The sequence below is a fragment of the Gopherus evgoodei genome, chromosome 9 (genome assembly GCF_007399415.2).
Source record: "Gopherus evgoodei ecotype Sinaloan lineage chromosome 9, rGopEvg1_v1.p, whole genome shotgun sequence".
Classification (NCBI taxonomy): domain Eukaryota; kingdom Metazoa; phylum Chordata; order Testudines; family Testudinidae; genus Gopherus; species Gopherus evgoodei.
In genome coordinates, this window is record NC_044330.1 from 27,435,559 (window position 1) to 27,456,516 (window position 20,958).

At 38.9% G+C, this 20,958-nt stretch overlaps 1 long non-coding RNA gene across 1 annotated transcript; it reads left to right on the top strand.

The window, feature by feature from the left end:
- The first annotated feature begins 193 nt into the window (after positions 1-193).
- LOC115657993 lies at positions 194-20,431 on the top strand. Its single transcript, XR_004002105.1, has 5 exons — positions 194-354; positions 8,807-9,013; positions 13,543-13,727; positions 17,015-17,222; positions 19,845-20,431. It is a non-coding gene; the product is annotated as an uncharacterized LOC115657993 (long non-coding RNA).
- The last annotated feature ends 527 nt before the right edge of the window (positions 20,432-20,958 follow it).

Here is a 20,958-nt window from a genome sequence, read left to right on the forward strand (position 1 = left end):
ACTCACTTTGCTAATCTTTCCTAATTACACTGGCTCATGATGGGACTGTCTCTAGGGTTTGTACAGTGCCTAGTACAATGGAGCCTTTGGCTGGGACTCCTTAATTGCTATCATACAAATACATCAATCATCATCATAGCCAACTACATAACAACTATGTGGCTGCTAAACCATAGCCTCTGCCTACAAGCTCTTGAACACAATGACAGGAAGACCTGGCACATGCTTGGTCTCCACAGCTGAATATAAGGGGCTGTGCACTCGGAACGTAACTCCAAAACAGAGCCATCACCTGCGTCAGGCAAATAGGACACCAGCTGAAGTTCCTTCACCCCATCCACAGATACCATAGAGGTGAGCAGAGTGTAAATACCTAAGCGATAAACTAGAAGGGGAGGCAGGGCTATTACAGAGAAGGAAACAGATGCCTAGCTGTCCTCCTTCAAGCATGCCAGGTCACAAAGGTGCTTTATTTTTATTTCTCTAGTAGCAATATAAGGACCTGTTCTTTCTTCAGATTTCTGTGTGTCTCTCTCCCTAGCCCTCCCATATCAGAATTCTGGTTTGTTATATGAAGGTTCATGCACATGAGCTCCCTGCTTGACCATCGAGGGTATAAGATACCATAATAAAAAGAATATTCAGAATGAAAATCCATAATATAGTTCAAATTTTTCCTGCCATGCAGACACGTGCCCACGTACCAAAACCTGATCTCCTGGCAGAATGTGTTGATTGAAATCTGTTCTTTTTTTAAAAAATTGGGTTTAGCTGCAATAAAGAATCATGTTGCTACAAGGACTCACTAAATGCAGTCTCTGTAATTAGAAGAAGTCAGTTCATCCACCTATTTAGCCACAGGACTCTGCAGTATTGGCTACAGCAAAGAGTATGTACAAAGTTCCAGACTGATATAGCATTGCATAAAACATTCCAGTAACTGAAAAGGGTAAGAAAAGCCTGCAGGACTTCTTCACTGTGAATATGGCAAATGCTCCTCAGTTACACTAGTGCAATTAGTAACTTCCACAGAGTTACTCATTTAGTCATTCATATAAGATACCGGATTTAGTCCTTCGTAACCAGCAAAACTGAGATCCAAGATATAGGGCCAAAAACATGGGCTATAAGACATGCCACTTCTGCCGCATCATTTCCCTCTTTCTCTGGTGCTCATAGAAGCAGTGCCTTGGGGGTTGCACATAGGGAAGGGGTCAGGAAGCATATCCACATTGTTACTAACTAATTATGATTTGTGCAAATCCCACCAAGTCGTGGAAACAGCCTGGGTGGGTATTTGGGGATATCCAAGGGAAAGTTTCCAAAGGGGAGTCTCCAAAGGAGAACAGGAGAAGAGAAATCGGGGACAAATCACCTTCAACAGAACTCCATGAGGGCCCATTTACTTTAAGAAAATAAGCTTTATTTTAACCCTTGCAGGTGGTTTGAAGCTTTCACCGAATATTTTGAGTGCCTGGAATGCCTTACTTCAGGTGCCTCTTATCAAGAAATTATATGTAGTAATGTACAGTAGAAATAAATAGGCTTCTTCACACAATGTATTTATTATAAATGTTTGCTCTTATTTCACAGGTAGAGGGGTTTAACTGTAAATTCCAAAAGGATTAGGTGTCCAAGACAATGGTTTCTTCAGGAGGTGGGAGGTTCAAAGTATTAGATTGTTGGCATCTAGTATTACACAGTTTTTCTATTTCACTGTTGAAAATCAGATGATGTTTTACAAACTGGCATCCATCCAGTTACAAAGCCAAACAAAAATTATTATTAAAGCTATATGTTAGGACCTTTTAAAGAAGCTTGATAAAAAGATGCTTGAGTGGTAATGTGGTTTAATGGTCAGAGCTTGGATCTGAGTCAGCAGCCGTGGCTTTTGCTCCTTGCTCTGCCACACTTTGTGTCCTCAGGCAAGTCAAAAAACTTCTCTCTGCCTCCGTTTACTGCTGTTTACAAAGGATGATGTTAAATATTTCCTATTTAAGTTGTGAGACATAATCATTTAAGTGAAACACTTAGATATCCCTTGTTATTATTGATTTTGTGAATGGGCTAAAAACAGTACAAAGCACAAAGGTAAAGGCTGTCCCAAAAGCTTGCAGTCTAAAAGACAGACCACAATGAAAAGTCCTAAGAGGAAATAATGTAGATGGTGGGGGAGGGGCAGATGGGTTTTGTTTTATTTTAAATTATTATTATTACTTAAACTATTTTTCATGTGCTTTTCAAAAGGGGATTGTTAGGATGTATTTGAACGAGAAAAGGGTGTTGACTTGGATGAAAAATACAATATACCATGTATTGTTTTATATTTATGTCACTAAAAGCTTGATTAATTTAATTGTTAAAGTATCTTTGGCCATGCTTCTTATTTCTGTCACTGTGCTTTTGTGAACAGTGACATAGTTAGATAGATGCTCTTGGCCAATTTTTTTGCTAGCATAACTCCACTGACTTCAATGGAGTTATATCAGCAGAAAATTTGACCCTCTGTACCTACCATTCCACTAGGTATATTGGATTTGCTTTTAAGGGCCTGATCCAAAGCTTGCAGATGTCAATGAAAGTCTTCAGTGGTCAGGATCAGATTCAAAGAGGATAATCTCTGGGTATTCTAACAGGCCTGGTATAAAAGGAGTTAATGAAAGGCAGCACTATTCAGAATTATTTAGCCAGCTCCATAGCTGGTGTAATTAGGCCGATTTATACAAGCTGAGGATCTGCCCTATAGTACAGACTTTGGAAGAGAGTCATACTATGAGTTTAGGGTTTGACTCTATAATTAAATATGGGGGGTTCTTTCTTTTTCTGAATTAAGCTCTCCTTTTATAGCACTCTATACCACTAATGAAGAGCCCTATTAAGGTGAAAATATATGCAGCCTGCTGGGGTAGGCAAATCCTAGAAAGCTGTATAATCAGGCTGAACTGCTGAAGAGGCAAACTGGACTGATCTGCAATGACAAAAAATCTTAGATACCTGGAGTTGCTTGCAAAGGGGGTATGGACAGCTGAGGTATGTCAGCATCATCTCAGCATGCTGCTCTTATCTCAAAGGACAGTTCCAAAGATGACATGTTCATGTCTAATCTTTTACCTTACAATCATTGAAAGATAAGTAGGCCACCAAGTTTGAGATTTCCTTCCCCCTACCCATCACTACTGTCTGGTTCAGTACACTCTTATCTTTCCCCTGAGATTAAGCTACTACACATTGCCTTGATAAGTAAGGTATGCCAGCACAGAGGTTCAAAGCCACTCCTCACACAGGTATTCCCATGGTTTTCAAGGAGCATGCACTAACATAACTTACAGTATGCATCGTTTTTCAGCACGGATTTTGTCTACAAATAGAGCTGTGTTAATAACTTATTTTTCAATTCAGTGGCCGAATTGATAAAATTCAATTTGTCAACCAAAAACAATTTCCCCCCTCTTTTTTTGGCAAACTGATAAAGTAAACAATATTTTGTTTCAGTTTGAACAAAATGTTTTGTTTATACCAAAACAAAAGATTGTTTTATATTTAATCTTTTAAAAAAATAATACTGCAGCAAAATTCAGAAACAGAGAGGAGTTACAAATTGAAGAAAATCACAGCATGTTTTTCTTTCTGGGTTTTTTATTATTTTTTTTTGACCAAACCAATTTTAATTCAACCCAAATTCACGAATTGTTTCAGTCAATCCAAATCCACATTTTTGTGGGGAGAAAAAGTTTTGCGCAAATTTTTTTTCACCCAGCTCTAATTCAAGTGTAAAATTCAAGCAGTGTGGAACCACTGAAAAGTCAGCCCTTCTAGATTTTCCCTTCTGTATAAATTATCTTCCAGGGTATGGCTTGTCTTGTTGGTAATTTTCTGAAAAGTAGGAGTTTAAGAAAAGCAGATCCAGGAAGTAGATGTTCACATAGATTAACAGATTTAAAGCCAGAAGGGACCATCTAGTTCAAGTAGTCTGTCCTACTGCATATAACAGGCCATAGAATTTAATCCATTTACTCCTCTATCTATTCCAATAACTTGTGTTTGGCCAAAGCATGTCTTTTCAGAATTGCATCTACAGGAGTCTAGATCTGCAGACTTCAAGAACTTGAGAATCCACCACTTCCTTTCGGAGCTTGTTCAAATGGTTAATCACCCTCACTGTTAAAAATTCAAATTAGAAATAAGGCACAAATTTATCTGACTTTAATCTAACAAAGAGAGGCACAACAAGAATCTCAGGCTGGAAATTAAAGAGCCCTTTAATCCCTGGTATTTTCTCCATATACAGTTCATACCAAAACCCAGCATTGAATCAACAGAGTTTCTAGAAGTGCTTGTTAAATACTGCAACTCTCATGAGACTATATCCTAGAAGGGTATCCATAAAATAAAGTAATAAAAACAGCAATTCCAGAACACAAATTGGGTTATCGACTACTACTTACTTAACAAGAAAACAAAGAGGCTGACCCTGCAAATCTTATCACAAGAGTAAAACTTACTAATGAAAATAGTGCCACGAACTTCAACAACATTTCAGACATGAGAAAAGATTATGTGCAGGGGAAAGTCTGCAGGATTTGGGCCTTGACTACACACACGGCCCTGTGATTTAATTAAACGGCTTGTCTACACAGGGAAATTTCCTGGTACAGCTACCTCTAAAATTATACCACTATAGTTATACCAGTGTAACCTTCCCTGTGGACATTCTTATTCTGGAATAACACTACCCACATGAGGGATTATATCAGTGAAACTGTGATGGAATACACCCCTGTATTCATTTCACACACTGCTGTAATAATCTTTGTACAGGGTATGCCTTGTATCATTTGACAACTTATAATTTGCTAATCAGTATTACCCTGATAAAATATGCATAGAAATAGTATAAATGGAGTTGCAAGATTCCCCTGTATGATGCTATTAATACATGTTCCAAACCCCATAACTGCACCCAGCAGAAGTTGGCAAACAAATCAGTCTTAAACAAAGGAATATGTTCTTGCCTTAATTTGCACTTAAGCAGTAAATAGAGTCATCAAGCAGAAAGGGAAAACAAAGGAAGCTCAAAGAGATTGAAAAAAAAAATTAGCAGGGAACATCCTTCCACATAGATTCTTTGTCTTTTGGTTCTCAATTGGAAATGTTTAAACTATAAAAAGGAGGGTCAAAGACACTGATGCACCCCTGTCTGTCTCCCTGCCCATTGCAGTCTCTCCACCTGAAAAGACAAAGGAAATAGCTGCTGGACTCTGGCAGAGGGGTCCTGACTCAAAGTGTTTGGTCAGTAATCTGCTAGAAGCATGCAGTAAGAAATTTTGCTTGAATCTAATATACTTTGTGCAGTTAGGCCAGCGGTTCTCAACCTATTTACCATTGCAGCTCTCTATGAGTTATGTGGCTACATCCACACAATATATATACACACTACCTGTATGTCCCTGAGGATGTCATATAGGCCGCAGCTATGAGCAGATTGGGCCACGGGTTGAGAACCTCTGAGTTAGACACTAGTAAGTGTTTTATCTTTATTTTTCTTGTAACTATTTTGGACGTTTATGTCTCATTACCTGAATTCATTTAAAACAGTAAAACAAGTTCATTAACTGCAAAGAGAGATTTTATCTAATCCAGTGTGTTTAAGTTAAAGTGTCTTGGCAACTGTATTTGAGATAATAGCTTAGTGTATATTATTCCCCTAAAGGAATAATGAACTTAATATATTTGGACTGTCTAGGAGAGGTCTGGGCAGTAAAAAACATACATTTCTGGGGGAAATTCTGGGACTGGGAGTGTGCTGGGGTAACCCAGACTGGTGAGAGCCAGGGTGTGACTAGCAGGCTGCAGTTACACAAACACATCTTGGAGTGACCTGTATGCTGGTGGCTGTTTGTGAGCAGTCCAGTTTGGGGGCTATAACAGCAAGGCACCCCAGGTTCCAAGGCAGAGGTGACACAATCCCCCACTGGTCTGGATTCTACCCTGGTATGTCACAGTATCTTTAGCAGTACAATTATACCAGCATAGAAACTGATTTAGTTAAACTGGTACAACCTCCTTGTGTGGACACTCTTACATTGGTTTGAGTGTTTTAAGCTAAATCAATGTGAGACATTCAAATCAACGTAAGAGCATCCAGACAAGGGGGCTGTACCAGTTTCATAGGCCATGGAGTAGGGGGGCCACCTGTGTCATGGCCTAACCACTTTTAAGCACTGAGAGTTGCCACCTTGCCACTTTTTGACCAGCCTACCCAGCTTTTTTTAAAGGCCTTGTGTGTTGCCAGTTGCAATGTTCACATTTACAAAGGGGGTGGAAAAAACACACCCCCCCCCGGCACATTGCAACCAGACACCATAAACAGCAAGCATGCCAGTGACACCAGCAGCCATGCAGCAATCTTCTAACTACAGCACGTAGGTCACATGGCTGGCACAGCACCCAGCTTCCACTTGTGTGACAGGCCCTCAACGTGCCAAAACCACGGTGGCTGAACCTCCTGCTCCTCTCAGTGCCAGGGGTCAGAAGCAGGACAGACGGACCCAAGGTTTGCCAGCAGGGAGGAGTAAGGAGGAGGCAGGAGTTCCAGGCAAGAGATAGTAGGGGGCCCTCCTCAATGGCTCAGGCTCCTGGGAGGGGGTAGGGTAGGGGTAGTGACTCATGAGGGAAAAGGCAGGGGCTTGTGTGTCAATGATCACAGGAAGGCTTCCTCTACCTCAAGGGCTGAGGGAGGCTCCTGGGACGAGGTGGGTGTAGAGCCTCATGGGAAGGTAAAAGGCAAAGAGGCCTTGAGCTACTACTAACCCCCCTCACCTGCACTGTCACCTGTGTGTGCATGGGGGGGGGGCGGGGCACAGAGTCATCAGACTGTTGATGCGGGGAGGGATCACCTGAGAGCAGAAGAAGAGGATCAGACTGGTGGGGGTGGTGTACTGTATAGAGCAAATCTATGATCCCCCAACCACACACACCCACACTTTAAATGGCACTCCGCAACGCCTGAATTTAATTCAGTTTCTAAACCAATTTAGTTAAACCAGTACAACTGTGAGTGTAGACATATCCTAGATCCAAAGATTTTAAAGCTCTTTGATACTAGATTGTCAGCTAAAAAATGAAAAGACAATGTAGTGGTGCGCAAATTATAGCCCATGAGATAACTGCAAGGAGAAATAGAGGGGATGGGCTGGTGGGAGGAGGGAGAGGAAGAGAGCGGAGAGAAATGCCATCTGTCCCACAAACTGCAGCCCCAGAAAGGTGAAGAACTTTTATATTCTGACACACTAATCCAATCTAATCATGCATCTCTGTTTTAACAAGATGTGACAAAGTATTCCTGTCTGTTCTGCCCATGCCTCAAGCCATGTCTCATGCTACTGTCTTTTAATGAAACACAACCCTATCTATTTAATGCAGTTATTGTAAGGGACAAAATTTCTTTTAGATCAGGAATCTGTTTAAGTCACGTCTTCTGACTGGATCCTGAAGATCCTTATTTAAAAACAAACAGTGCTCTCTCACCCCCCTTCCTCAATGTATACATGCATGCACCTATTTAGATACGTTACATTCATTTCTTAAGAAGAATGTAATTAATAGCTATCCTGTACTATTGTGGAGTAATTTTCACCTCCAAGCACAGATGGGGAGAGAACAATGAGGCACTGAGTAGGCCTTACTGAATATTTTTCAGGAGTGTTCTGCACCTGATTTTTCTTTTTCCACAGATCACATTTAGCCAGGTTTTATGTGATTTAATTCATTTAGCAGAAGTCAGGATTTGGTACTGTGGGCATAGCATTTCTTACCCAAGCAGACTTACAATGTCTTCAGTGGAAATTCACCTGAGAAACGACTGACTAAATCCCAATCAAGAGCTTCACATTTGGCCTTATGTTCGTGCTGAAACAAAATCTTTGTTGCTTGGCAGCCCATCAGTGATTTCTACATGTTCCTCTCTTGAAGTCATGGTGCTCTGTTTGTGACCTGTTGCTGTGGAGATATTGTATCACAAATATAGGAGCATGATTTCAGAAGGCAAAACCAAAACCAAATGAAAAACAAAACAAAAATCAGCAAAAGCAACTCCTGACCAAGAACAATCCTTTTTTCATGCAAATATCATTAATAATTAATACTGTGAGGGAAAGGGAGTAAGGGAGAAACCGATAGGGTGTTTTTTAAAAGTCATGTGACTATGCTTTAACAGTCATGTGAGCATGATCTTTTTATATGAACACAACAACATGTAAAGCAGATATTTGTGAACTCAACAGTTAGTGAGATGTACAAAAGCAAACTGATATCACATATTATATTGATACCCTCAGGTTTGTTCCATCTCATGGATCTAAAGAGACTGAGATGTTCAGTCTATAAACCACTTGGTCAAACCTCAAAGATTAGATTTCAGTGGATGTTAATCTTTTTTGTAAATCCCAGGGTCAGAAGGCCAGGTCTGCCTCCCCCCACCCCCCATATAAGAAAGTCAAGCTCTTGGCAGGTATTATTTTTATAAAATACAATTTTGCTTACCTACCATTGCATATACTGTGTTGTGTTGCATAATCTGGATTTTATGTTCTGATTTTATGAATAATAATAATTTGGTAATGTGAATGTATTTATGAAAGGGTACATGCATTGTTTAATACATACCCTTCACTGGTCACCCTGAGCTGATAGTTAGTGGACTGGCTAAGAAAGGAACCCATATTCAACTATGAGACCTGCAGGGCTCAACCCTGGGTCCTGAGTTGCTCTGCATTTCCTATCCAGAGATTCTGATCCCTGTGCATAGTTGACCTTGTGTGACTGGACTGGCTGCAGCAGAGAAGACTTTGTGGGACTGGACCCAGTTGCTGGTGCAGCTGACTTTCTGAGAACAGAATGGGAAGCCGCAAGTCAGAGCAGGACATAGTGGTACAAGATTCGCTGACAACTACCAGAGAGCAACCACCCCATGATGCCTACTTGACCACCACTGAATTCATGAATGAAGTTTCAGGTACATGGGGTTGTCTTCTGAATAAGAATTCTGGGCCTCAGTAGTTGGGCAATTAATAATTAGGAGTGTGGGACTGGTTATAGCCCAACACATTGCTGGGGTTTTGCTATTTTTTTAATGTAAATATATGGTAATTATGTTTTCCCACATAAAAGATAACAGTGGTTTTATATTCCCAGGCAACACCTGGCAAGATGACCAAAAGATTTAAATTGCAAGTACCTAAAGCTAAGGAGAAAGTTTTTAGGTGGGGGCTTGATTAACTTTATTTATCTTAGCAAGGATTCCCCCTACAGAAGTCATGGGTCTGACCCTAAACACTGTAGTTGATACCTGGCAGTATCACCGTAGCATCTAGGAGCCCTAGCCTGGACCAGGACGACTCCAAGATCATAAGCAATATCTGGAATACAGAAAGAACTACCAAAGGTTGCAAAGATCATGTTTATTATCTATCTTATATCTGGGGAGTAACTCATTATTGCTTTTGTTAAGAAAATGTGATTGAGTCACACAAATATAATGCATAAGAATAATCTTCCTTATAGAGTTTGTACAGTATGAATTGTATAACTGGATATTATGTGCACATACATGATACTGAAAACTCTGAAAAAAAAATTTAATTCTGAACAAAATAGAACCTAAAACAGAGCATGGCACATCCCAAGCAGTAACTAGAAATAAAACTGAAAAATTCTGTAGGGAAACACAGAGTATGCTGAAGACAATAAGATTTAAGCCAGTTCAAGAAGTACCAGTTCAAAAGTCCAAATTAAACAGAAAAAGGTCAACAGCATCAAAACAAGGTCACATTATATGCTTTCATTTTTCTTCATTGTTTAAGTGGCTTATATTCTCCCACATCTCTTTTTTTATTATTATTATTTTTGTTGCCTCGCAAATCAGCAGTAGCAACTATCATCACAAGTTGGCTCTGATGAAAGCCAAATAGGTGATACCTTCTGAATCCATCTCCGAAGGTTACTTGGCCAGAGAGGGCTAGGAAGCTCCACATACCTGCGATACAGTTTGTCTGTCACCCCCAACATCCCTAATTCTATTGTGTGCCTCCTAAATGACAGCAAAAAATTTTACTCTTTCAATATTCCATCATTATGAAATGCACAAAACAAATCAAAAGCTTCAATTCTTTAAACATTTATTTGCTTGACATAATCCCTAACTGTAATTTCATGGTCTTTAAGTATTGTGTATTCAGTTTCTGTGAGCAACAAAAAAATTGCTGTGATTTCTCTTCCTTACCTGGCTGCTAATTTACATCACTACTCATGTAACACGAACTCATTGTCTGCGTGTCATAGCATTTTCCAACCTACCTATTTGTTATCACTCACGTATTTCAAAAAATTACTTGTCTGCTAGGATTGTTGTACCACAGAATGATGTCTATATGGCAGATTATCTCATTGAAAGTTGACTTCGGGATATTCATGCTAATATCTTCCTTGAAAAACAAATCAAATTCTAGTGCCGTAAGTCTTAATGCTTATAAACTGTTATATAATAATATATCATTTATCGTTGGACAGTGTTAGCAGTGAAGGGCTTTGGCATACCAAAAATATTTTAAAATTAACATTTCTACTACCACAAATTTCTCAACCCTGGAGCCTCTTTCCATTTCCTGATGCTCTGTTGTCATGGTACTAAAAGCAATGACATGGCCTTGTTAAATTGTTTGCTGTAAGGAACATAATTTATGAGTATAACCAGCAGCCATGCATGAACAACATGCCCACAGTAGTGTACAAATTACCAGACAAAAGTGTTTAAGATAGGGTCATGGTTAAGGATATATTGTCCCTTAAAACATCTTCAGAATATGTTATAACAATGGAAAAAGTAGAAATTAAGGAAACATAGTTAAGTTTCCTCACGTCCAGCACACCTGGGAGAATGTGGAGGGAGCACAGCTGGGAGTTTCTCGAATATTTGAATTTAAGGCTAAGTCCTCTGAAGCGTTTAGCATCCCCACTGCCTGATGAATTCAATAGGAATTGGCAGGCAGTGAGCATCCTCAGGATGCTTCAAGCAGCTTGCAGGATCAGGACTTTAACTGGAGAAGGGAACCAAAGCCCCACACATGACTCAGTGGCAACTAACTTTGTCTGTTATGCGATAACTTTTGGATACCACTTCTGATCAAAATTTCACACCATTGCAGGCATCACTGTGCAGAACCCTATTGATTTTGGTGAAAACTGGAGAAGCCCAATTTCCAGTGGTGGAAGAGGAAAATCAGTCCCACATGATGCCCATTTGGTGCTTTTCTATACTATTTTCTATACATTTTTGTACCGCTCATCGCCGTAGTATTTGAGCACTTTCCAATAGCGCATTAAGCAACATGACTACACATCTAGCACCTGTTTTTGCATGTGCTTGAGGCAGAGGAATCTCTCTGGCACCCCCTGCTGCCTACATATATCACAGGCAACAATATACTGCTCAACCCACCTCAGTAAAGAAGAGTGCCGCATGCTAGTACCTAAGCACCTCATAGAAAAATATCATGCAGGCTCCCATGAAAGGCCATTTTGATAATGTTGCGCTTATGACCAATCCTTAGGGTCTGGATTTTGCAGCAGGATGGGAATCCTTACTTAAAAATAGACTCAAAGACATTCTGAGTCTGGCCTTACACAGGCATGCAAGTTGGGGAACAATGGCACAAAAATCCTTTGACCTTGTGCATCCCCACACAGAGGCCAGACAGAGTTCCAGTACTTTGGCTCAAGGAGTGAGGATTGATCCAGGCTTATGTCAACAAAGCAGTTAGGAAGGAGAGAGATGATGGATGACCCTATCTCCCTTTACCCTTGTCAGTAAGCCTGGTCCTAGGTGTGAGGAGAACATGTTACATGGGTCACCATTGCCCAAATTCCCCCAAAAGAATTCTACCAGCCTTGGACCCACCAGGGCAGTGCTGTAAAGGGACAGTCTAATCCACAGAATATAAAAAGAAGCAAATTAACTTCTCTCTGAAATATAGGACCCATTATCTAAATGATAAAAGAAATTCTTCTTTGAATAAAGAAGATATTTCTGGACTTAAATACAAGAAAAAATGTTGCTGGCCAGGTTGAGGGCAAAATACAGAAACCAGTTCTATATCTTTTCACTTAAGAAATTAACTGATATCTTTTGGAAAGTGCAGATTAACACCACACTACTTCTTAGCTTAGACAAAGAAGAGGGTGTAACCCAATATAGGTTATATAGAAGTTTAATATTCAGCGTGTGTATGTGTAGGGGAGGGCATGTGAGAGAGAGTGAGCATGCACAAGCATGGAACAGAGAGAGATTATTCACGATAGTAAAAAAAAAAAAGGGAAGAACAATTATGTGTTCAAATTACAAGTTAATATGTTGAATTTTCAGTGTTTTTTTTTCTTTAAACAGTAAAAAAAAAGTAGTGCTGCACGGCTTCAGAGTTAATAATGTAACTTGATTCGGAATGAAATATATGGTCAGAGCTAAGGAAATATTCTTTGTAACTTGTTTTTTTCCTAATTCTCTTCCCTTGAGAGAAAAAAAAAGCAGCCTATCATCACCAGCATGAAACTGAGCCTGGACTGTTCATTTTTTTTCTGTTCTTAATAGATAGATCAATGTTCTTAGTATTTTCTTTTAAAAAACCAAACTGAGTGCTGTATGCTGGTCCAATTGCTGATCCCTGCTTTTTAAATAACAGTCTATATGTATTCTGTCTCTCTCCACTTACGCACCAATAATTAACAACAATCAGTTAGGGAGGCTTGTTTGGTTTGTTTTTTGTTAAAAAAAAAAAAGAGACTCCTTGATTTAATTTGGAAACTATTATCTGAATGACAGGAAATATGGGAAACATATGGATAATCTCTTTTCTCTCCAGTCGAGAGATAAAGCATCCCTTCTCAATCATTTTCATCTCAATGTTTCAAGACAACAGCTTTTGTCTTCCTGCTCCATCTCATGTCAAGCAGACCCAAAATTAGGAACAAAGTTTTCCTTGCTTGGTAAGTGAACTGATAGCCGGAACCAGTGATTTTATTTAAAAAAAAACCAACAGAATTTTTAACACTAATTTGGGGCAAGTAATTAAGTAATTTTTGCAATGTCCACACTCTCATAATTCCATGTGCAGAATACTTATATAGACATCATAGTCATCAGTTATACCATGGCTATCTGCACCTAATTTATTACAGACTGGGACTCAGTTGTGGGATTTGAATCTTATGAAACCCATATGGTCAAGGATGTGATTTGTTGAAATGAGAGGAATGTGTAACTTGTGAATATTTGTAAAGAGCTCTGAGATCTTTAGATGGAAATCATACTTTAAGGTCAATTATTGTAAATACCACTGCCCTCTTGTGATTTGTATTTTAGAAGGTAAATTGCTTACTGCCACTGATACTTATTGGAGATTTTCTTTTAGCTCAAGTGATATATCATTTGGAGTCAAAGGGCTTGGGTATATTTTATGTACAATTTAAATAATGACTACTGTTGTTTTTCAGCACATGGATTCTGAGCTAGAGGGAGCTTTGCAGGAACTGACTGAAACCATTCTTAACAGCTAATACTTCTAATCTGTTTATACTCGACTACTTTATTCCTTGAACAAATGCCATTGCAAGTGTAGTGTTTAAAAGAGGCAACCAGCCTTTTTTGAGACATCTATTTCTTCTTAATACTGGAGAAGGTAAGTAGAAGGTGAAATCAAGATAATGTGTTTGGTCTGATATTCTAACTAAATTGGCTTGTGAATTCCAAGCCACTGAATTTTTCTATTTTGTATTTATTATTTGCTATTGCAGTAGTAAAGGTTCAAGGGTTCTGTTAATATTAAGTTGCCATGAGAGAGACTGATAAGTATACTAAGCAATCTGTCTCTTAGGTATTTATTAGTATCAAAACGACAGTATCTGACCCATCACAACAGCTAGCTCCCATCGGGATACCCTTTTCAAACTGCAATATTGTCTGACATTTCTCTAAAATTATCTCTCTCTGTGTCATTGGAACATTGAGGGTAATCATTTATGAGTGCACCATGAATCCTAGAAATTCTAATACTTTCTGAGAAATCATGATTTATTTCTTTTAATTTCTCTGAAATCCCAAGGACTTTAAACAAATGGATTGTCAAACAAATGCATATTTATTATTTCCTAAGGAATAATGTTTAGTTATTACAACAGCTCTGCTGCTGCTAGACTTCTCAAGAAAGAGCTTTTCGACCATTTAGTGGTCTCACTCTCCTTTACATCAAAGCTCCTTTACACCGCTCTGACAGTGCAATTACATACTGCTGAATTGAGAAGCCTAGAATGATAGATATTAAAGATGCTATCCAAAAATATATTAAGCAATGTAATCCATCCTGATGCCAAGAACAATTGTTTCCTAGAGTACACTTTCAATTGCTTTGTTCAGTCTTGTCTTAGATGTGCCAAATGATGGGCTTTTCATGACTTCCTTGAGGAGATTACTCTACATTTCAGTACATCTTACTCAGGAAATATTTCCAGGTATTCAGTCTAAAAGTTCCTTTTTTTAGTTTCACCCTTGTGCTGCTAGTTTTCCCCCGTTCAACAATTTACATAAATCTTCTCCATCTTTGATGTTCAAATCTTTCATATACTTTTAGATAGCTTTCATGTTCCCCTTTAGTCATCGCTTAGCCAAGTTAAATATTAACTCCTGTGAACTTTCCTCGGTCCTGCTAACCATTATCTTTTTTTTTTTTCTGGCTCTTCTCTGATCTCCCTCCAATTTGTTAATATATTTCTGGTTCTGTGGTGCCTAGAACTCAATATTCCAGCTACCCTTCCACTATAAGTACAGAGGAGAAACTTTCACCTGCTTACTGCCACATACCCTGAGAATGCAGCCAAAAACCATGTTGGCCTTTTTGGCTGATCTATTGCACTGCAAATAAATATCTAACTTGCTGATTACTATCAGCTCTAGATCTGGTTCAGAATTGCTGCTTTCCAAACCAATGTAGAAATGTTGACTCATCATTGGCAAGGCCCCCTAATGGCCAGGAGTGTTACAGCAACTGTTTTCTCACTATAGCCCCTATTGACTGTTGCTCCACTTCTGCGGTGGTCTGCCTCTTCTCCCGACTCGGCCCTCTGTCTGGGTCATGTTGAAGTCCACCCCTTCTCAAGCAATAAAGTCCAACAGACAAGAATCCAACAAACAATTCTAAGACTTTGTGCCACGTCTTTTGCCTCTGACTTGACCTTTATGATGATCTTTATACCCTTCTCTCCAGGCTCTGAATTGCCCTTCTCCCCTTACATCAGGGGGCATCATTCCACCTTTCCAGTGGAAGGTAGGGAAACCCATGCCCACCGTCTACACTTGATTCCAATTCACGGATCCTGAGATGAGTAGCCAAAGTCTGCTCTGTTAGAAACTTTGCTGCTACCAGCTTGGACTCCTGCCATTAGCCTTTCCTCAGGTCTTTCTCCTCGCCCCTTCCTGGTCTCTTTGTAACAACCAACACTTCCCAGAGCTTCTCTCCACAGATCCGATTCCTATCCCTGTCCCAGGGTCAGCCACAGGAACTTGCTCCAATTCTGTATCTTCCCTCCTCTGGCTTCCTCCTCACCCTGCAGGCCTTCGTTCCAAAAGTCTTTCCTACTACCCTACTTCCCCAAAAAGTGACTGCAGAGTGATTCTTTTTCTCCTTGAAAGTCTCTCAAGCTTCAGTTCCAAACACCTCTTAGGCTTTACTATTTCAGGCTCTTGGGCTTTACTGCCTCCTAGCCCAGGCTTAACTGCCCCTGGCCACCCAGATGTCCTTCTGGCTCAGTACCCTCTAGTTCAAGCTCCAGGCTTCAAATCTCCCAGGCTTCTCTTTTCTTCTTCATTGATTATGCCTAACAACCCTCCAGGTGCCACCTAATGGACTCAGGCTCTGTTAACCCACGGTTAAACAGTGTGGTGTTTATACACCCCCATCACAGTAGGTTTCTCTTTGCCATGGACTATCTGTGTCTGATCATCTACCCTTAGATATATTAGTTTATGTTTTTCAAGTTGAATCTTAATTTGCTACCCTCTCCATGTTGCAAATCTTCCTGGCCCCACACACAAGTATTCATTAGTGTTTGCAGTATCTACCCAGTTAATATCGTCTGATAATTTCATCAAGCCTCCACTTCCAGAGCATGAATAAATATGTCAAACAAGGTTGGATCTAGCCCACACTACTGTGGAACCACACTGAATATCCACTGATAATTAGCCATGATTTATGGTCCATCATTCCCTTTTTAATCTATATGCAAGTTTTCATAGCCATAGCAAATTACATGTATTTTGCAAGTAGGATTTCCTGAGATAATATCAGATACCTGAAAAGAATGCAAATATAATTGTTCATTATAAAACACTCATTGCTTATTGCTTATGGGTCCATTTTCCCCTAATACTTTAGTATTTTTCCTTGTCTTAATATTTGTTCCATTATTTTACTAGGGACTAAAATTAAATTTACTAGAGATAAGGATCATTTTTTCCTTTTTTCTTTCTTTTTCTTTTTTCTTTTTTGTTTACAGTTGAATATTGGTACTATATTTGCTTTTCTGCAGCCAAGCACCTGCCCAGTTCTGCATAAAATTTCAGAAGTTACTGTTAATGATTCAGCAGGTTCACTGGCAAATTTCCTTAACAGACTGAAATGCACATTTTCCAGCCCTCCTGATATGTTTCTGATATGTCCGAGTTTCCCAAGTATTCCCTCCATATCTCTTTAATATGATTAGCTTATTTTAGAAGGTCTTCATTACATCTTTTATTTTTCCTGCTAAAAATAGATTGTAAAAAATGTCAGTATCTCAAAGATTTTAGAGACATCATTAATTTCATATCCTTATCTTTTTATTTCCTTAATCCCTTTCATTAGCATTAATCAGATTAATCCCAAAATTTCTACTACCCTTAATGTCTTTCCTCATGTTTCATCCATCACAGTTCATCGATGAACTACTGTGATCGCTAAGGCAGAAGTTGGCGGAGACAGCATTTAGGGCCACTGTATCAACAATGGAGTACAAAAGTTAATTATTCAGTCCTACTAAACCATGAATAGAGTGGTCTGAAGACTGACCTATACTCTTCCTTACAGCCACCTGGAATTGCCCAAGGTTCTTCAGCCTCCAACGGCAGACCATCAAAAGAGGTAAAAACATGCCTCTCAAGCCAACACTGCAGGGGATAATGGTTCATCCATGACAAGGGTTCCCCCAGTGCCAATCTCATTCCAAATACAGAGTAGCCAGTTATGTGAGTTGTGCCAAAACCACCTAGTATGGCCCCACAATAAGCAGGACAATCATGAAAACAAACTGGTCCAGAATAACTATCATCTATGTGGACACTGAAGGACTCCTGCCATTACCACAGAGAAAATAACTGAAATTACTTATTGGTGAAATGATAATAAATGGTCAAACAATGTTTCACATATGTATATATTTCCACTAGAGTTAGTTCAGAGTGCAAATGGAGGAGGGAGTGGAAAATTGCAACAAAAAAATCCACTAACGTTTTTCATCCCCACCCCCTTTCACATTTTTTAATGGTTGGAAGTTTTTTGGACAGCTCTAATTCTTAATGACTTGCCTGGTGCATGCCGCTGCAAGCATACTATGGCTTTTTCTGCCAAATGGATATTCCAGGCTAGCAATTAAAGTTTGGTTACAGCATTACGGAACTTTTATGGGCTACAGAAAACGTTTCCTCAAGCTGATGCATTTCCCATATTTGGCTGCATATTTGTCTTTATTGCAACTTAAATTCTCTAACAGAAGTGGACAAATATGGATGTGTAGACCACCTCTTGCACCACAATATGTAATTCTGAGCTGCACACATTTAGCCTAGTTTTTGCAACTGCAATTTCATAAGAAACTCTTAAAGAGAATTTTGGCTACAACATAGCAGAACTAGTTTAGGTAACAAAGAGCTTGGTAGACTCTTCACCAGCATTAGTTACTAGAGAATATATTCTTTGGTAAACTTCATACATACACATCTTCACTTATCCTAATAAGTAGCGGATAGATTAATTCTTAACATAGTCTCTGGGTTGCTCCCAAGTACTGACTTAGGTTGGCGTAAATAACATTCTTTTCAGACATATACCAAATCTATCACAAAAGCTTCACTAGGTTATGTTAATTAGAGATAGCTTCATAGGCCCTTCTAAAAAGGAAATATCATCAGCAAGAAAAAGAGAAAAGTATCTCATGCTTGTTTCTCTTTTTATGTTCATGTCCACTAATCTAACAATTTAAAATTTACAGCCTTCTTCAGTCATCCGGTACATTTAAGCCAAAGCCCCAGTATAAACAATATACTCTACAACTGCTGAACAGCTTTCATATGGCTACTAAATAAGGGAAAGAATATTACAAAACTATAACAAATATCAAGCTACCAAATTCATGACTCTAGCATTTAAGCACCTAAAATGGTTACAATGAGCCAAATCCTGGAGACTTATTTTTAAAAAAAATAAGTTTTAATATTCTCCAAGAAATAAATGAATAAGGGATTCCAAGTATCAGGCCTTCGATATCTGATGGGTAGAAAGTTCATTTCAATCAACAACTTTTAGCCTAGCAACAAATGCATGATATTAGATAAAAATATTTTCTGTTGTCATATTTTATTCAAATTTCCCCCTGCCCAAAAGAAGTTAAATACCTATTTTGCATGCCAGGAATATCCTCCTGTTAATTATAGCAAATAAAAATAAATGCAATTATGTTCTTATAATGACTTTTTAAAAACTAAAATAAGATGAACACTTACTTGAGCAATAATACTAATAAGCCGTCAATGCTGAAAACAAAAGTCTTCTGTTGGTCTATAGGACAATACACACACAACTCCATGTGTTCCCTGGATAGAATACTATGCAATTTTTCCAGAGGCTAAAACATGCCAGAGTATGATGAATCATATCAGATAATTTGGGGATTTTCTTCATGCTCTAATAACTTAATTTCATTTAGAGTCTCACTCTGGCATTGGATAAATAAAGGTACTTTTGTGCCCCAAATGCCAGAGATTTTTTTAAAGTTATTCCTTAGCCAAAATACTAGGCCAAAAATGGGTGACAACATACATATTTAGAAGTAAATGATCTGAATTAACATGCTACAGTCTTGTTAGGTACCTCTTTGACATTATGAGTTACCGTTCTGAAAGTACCCTCAGAAATACAGCCTGCACCTTCAGGCCCCCTCCAGGAAGTTCTAGGGTCAGCCATGGTATCTCTGGTAGCATGGCATTAATGTAGTTTTTCTGCCATAGCTAAGGAAGAGGGGATGAACATGGAAAATTCTTGGGGTCTGACCCAGTGTGGGAGTACATTGCCTCTGCATACAGATGGCCCTGGACTTCAATAAATGCCCTGGAATCTGTGCAGCTCCCTGAGGACACAACAGGTCACAGGGTGGCAAGTCCTGCCCTCCCTCTCCTATCATGGATGATGTGGCAGGACCTCCACATGTGGCTCTTCAAGAAGACTCCTTCTCCAGGTCCCTCACAAGAATTTTATGACAAGAAGGGTGATCTGGCCCCATGTTAAGGGACAGCTTCCTCCCTCTACTGCTCTTCCAGTTAAGAATAGGCCTTTAACCAATAGATGTACAGGGGCAAGGTGGAGGAGGCAGGAAAGAGCGTACTGCCACCTTCATATTTAATAGAAGGCAGGATGGGCTCAGAGCAAGGGCGGTCCAAGGGGAGTAGAAATGACACAATATTGCATGTACCTTATTTCCTCTTTCAACAGGATTAGCGTTCAGTTGCCTAACACCTGTGTGGCATTGTCTGGACACCTGGCCTCCTCCCCAAAGGGCAGACGACAACCCCTGAGAATCATTATGCATCAACCATCATGGAAGCTGAGCTGCACTCATCCTGGTGATCTCCTGAGGACTCAGAAGTAAATGTGTCCTGATGTTGCAGGGAAGGAATAGGAAGAAAAAGATTCTCTATTCTCTCTCTCTCTCACACACACACAGATCCATGCAGCCCAGGGCACAATATCGCCCACACTGACTAAACAGCTATACTTTGGATTTCACACCTGTATTGAAATGTAAAGTTCAACATTTCCTTCTCCTGCCCATTCCCCATTACAGTAAATACAAAATTTAAAAAACTAAATACAAACATGTCTGGTCAAATATTCTGACTTTTTATTTGTACAAGTAAAATAAGATGCTGCTGTGTACTTTAGGGATTAAATAGACTTTTACACTGTAATTAGAGTGTAAGTGACAAATAGTTTAATAGCCACATTTATAAATTAACAAAATACTTCATGATATGACATTGTACCCAGCCAGTTATTAGTCACTTCTAATATTGAAGTAAAAGTATTCATGCTGCTATGTTAACAATAAAATAAGTAAATGTTATATTCTGTTTAAAAGCTCTTGCATTTTATTGTAGTGTTTCCCTGGCTTCACAGGGACCTTATTTTTATGTGATCCAAAGCAACCAAATTTTACAAAGAATTTTGTTGCAAAACTGTCAACTGCACTCTGAAAAGTATGTAACAACTATTTCTATATACAGCATTTTCAAGAAACAAGATGTTTGCTAATAGATCTTAACTACAATTTACAATACAACAATAATCTGTGTACTGATTTTGTTGAATCATTTTAACAGTGTTTTATTGCCTTTTAACAACAGCAGAGTAAGTGTAAGTTAATTTACTATAAAAGACATGGCATTTAATGTATAGTAAGACTAAAGGAACTTACACAATAGTATATTGCTAGTAAGCATAATTCTTGTCGATGAGGAAAACTGACACTAATTTCAGAATTAAATTGTAATCTTAAAGTGAAAAAAAGCCTGTAGTAAATTATAATGTAATTTCATTTTCATGTACA